This window comes from Macaca nemestrina, chromosome 4 (genome assembly GCF_043159975.1).
Source record: "Macaca nemestrina isolate mMacNem1 chromosome 4, mMacNem.hap1, whole genome shotgun sequence".
NCBI lineage: Eukaryota > Metazoa > Chordata > Mammalia > Primates > Cercopithecidae > Macaca > Macaca nemestrina.
This window is the reverse complement of record NC_092128.1, coordinates 126,052,925-126,055,853: the sequence shown is the minus strand read 5'-3', so window position 1 is coordinate 126,055,853 and position 2,929 is coordinate 126,052,925. Positions and strand designations below refer to the sequence as shown.

Below are 2,929 nucleotides of genomic sequence, written 5' to 3'. Positions count from 1 at the left end.
CCTCAGCCTCCCAAAGTGCTGGGATTATGGCGTGAGCCACTGCGCCCAGCTCCAAAAATAATATTTTTAAGGAAACTCAGTGATACACAAAATAATACAGAAAAGCAATTCAGAAATGTATCAGAGAAATTTGAGGAAAAGATTGAAATTATTTTTTAAAAACATCAAAGGGAAATCCTAAGACTAAGAAGTATATCGGCTGAACAAAAATTCATGAGAGGCTCTCAATGGCAGATAAATCAAGCAGAGAAAGAAATCAGTGAGCTTAAAGACAAGCTGATGGAAAATACACAGTCAGATGAGATAAAAGAAAAGAATGAAAAGTAGTAAAGAATGCCTATAAGATATAGATAATCACATCGAAATAGTAAATCTAAGAATTACTGATATTCAAGAGGAAGCTGAGCAAAAGCAAGGAATAGAAAGTTTATTCAAAGAGGCAGGGTGCAGTGGCTCATGCCTGTAATCCCAGCATTTTGGGAGGCTGAGACAGGTGGATCACTGAAGGTCAGGAGTTCAAGACCAGCCTGACTAACGTGGTGAAACCTTGTCTCTACTAAAATTACAAAAATTAACCAGGTGTAGTGGTGTGCAGCTGTAATCCCAGCCACTTAGGAGGCTGAGGCAAAATAATTGCTTGAACTTGGGAGTCAGAGGTTGCAGTGAGCTGAGATCATTCCTCTGCACTCCAACCTGGGTGACAGAGTGAGACTCCTTCTCAAAAAAGAAAAAGAGGAAAAAAATGAAAGTCTGTTCAAAGAAATAATAACAGAAAACTTTCCAAAATTTGGGAAAGATATAAATCTCCAAGTATAAGAAGGTCAGAGATCACCAGACAGAGTAAAGCCAAATAAGATTACACTAGGACATAGGATAATAAAACCCTCAAAGGCCTAAGACAAATAAAATACTAAAAGCAGCAAGGGAAAATAAGTGAATAATATAAAAGAGCTCCAAATGACTGGCAACAGACTTCTAAATGGCAACTGTCCAACCCAGGAGAGAGTGGGAGTATATGTAAAGTACTGAAAGACTAAAATTGTCAACTGCGAATACTGTACCCAGCAAAGCTATCCTTCAAACACGAAGGGGAGATAGTCTTTCTCAGACAAACAAAAGTTAAGAGAATGCATCCCATCAGACCCCTCTGACAAGAAATGCCAAAGAAACTTCTTCAGTCTGAAAGAGAAAAACACAAATGTGCAAAAAAGAAAACATCTAAAGTTACAAAAACCAGTGGTAATAATAAGCCCACAGACAAACTCAAAATTTTGTAATTGTAACTGTAGTATGCAGTCCACTTATCATTTTAGTATGATGACTAAAAGACAAATCTATCAAAAACAAAAGTATCTACAGAACCTGTTAAGAGAGAAGAAATACAAAGATACGTAAAGTGACATAACAAAATTCAAAATGTGGGGAAGTGTAGAGCTTTCTTAGTTTTTTTGTTTATATTATTTTGTGATTAAAGTCATCACTTTAAGATATTTTTGTAATCTTCATAATCACAAAACAAAATGTTCTAATAAATACACTGAAAATAAAAAGCAACAAATTAAAACACAGTACCATAGAAAGTTAACCACAAAGAAGAGACAGTGAGAAAGAGAGGAGTTACAAAACAACAAAGATACAAGTCACAAAATGACAATAGTACTTATTTATCAGTACTTATTTATCAAAAGAATGAACTCATTTCTTCAATTGAAAGACACTGAGTGGATGAATGAATAAAGAAACAAGATTCATATACACACTGCCTACAATGAACCCATTTCATCAGTAAAGACACGTAGAAACTGAAAATGACAGGATGAGAAAAAATTCCATGCGAATGGAAACCAAAAAAGAGCAGGAGTGGCAATACTTATATCATATAAAATAGACCACAAGTAAATGTAAAAAGATAAAGAAGGTCACTATGTAATGATAAAGGGGTCAATTTCGAACACCCCAGTGGAGAAGCTGAGGTCAACATCATATTTTAAGTATTTAAGGTGGATACAAAACTATTTCAGCAATACAGACAATTAAGTGTGTTGTTGTGGACGATGATGCTGTTGGTAAAACAAGTCTCCTGATATCCTACACAACAAACAAATTTCCATCGGAACATGTGCTGACTGTTTTTGACAATTATGCAGTCAGTTATGATTGGTGGAGACCCATATACTCTTGGGCTTTTTGATACTGCAGAGCAAGAGCATTATGACAGATTACTACTACTGAGTTATCCACAGACAGATGTATATCTAGTCTGTTTTTCAGTGGTCTCTCCACCTTCATTTGAAAATGCGAAAGAAAAGTGGGTGCCTGAGATAACTCGCCACTGTCCAAAGACTCCTTTTTTGCTTGTTGGGATCCAAATTGGCCTCAGAGATGACCCCCCTACTATTGAGAAACTTTCCAAGAACAAACAGAAGCCTATCACTCCAGAGACTGCTGAAAAGTTGGTCCGTGACCTGAAGGCTGTAAGGTATGTGGAGTGTTCCGCACTCACACAGAAAGGCCTAAAGAATGTGTTTGACGAAGCAATATTGGCTGCCCTGGAGCCTCCAGAACCAAAGAAGAGCCGCAGGTGTGTGCTGCTATGAACATCTCTCCAGAGCCCTTTCTGCCCAGCTGGTGCTGGCATCATACTAAAAGCAGTGTTTAAATCAAACTAAAGATTAAAAATTAAAGTTCATTTTTGCAATAATGGCAAATGCCCTGCACCTACCCACATACACTCACGTGAGATAAGGCCATAGGTATGGCCCCTTCCCCCTCCCAGGACTAGGTGACTTTGAGTAATTGTGTATTGTCAGAAAAGTGATTAGTACTAGTTTTTGTTTTGTAGCTTGAAAAAATAATTTTTTGTTTGTTTAAAAGCAAGGTATACAGACTAACGAATTGTTGAAGCTGCTCCCTGGTTCCACTCTGGAGA

At 37.3% G+C, this 2,929-nt stretch overlaps 1 pseudogene; it reads left to right on the top strand.

Annotated features, from left to right (window-relative positions):
• The first annotated feature begins 1,157 nt into the window (after positions 1-1,157).
• Positions 1,158-2,722, top strand: LOC105493076 (cell division control protein 42 homolog pseudogene; annotated as a pseudogene).
• The last annotated feature ends 207 nt before the right edge of the window (positions 2,723-2,929 follow it).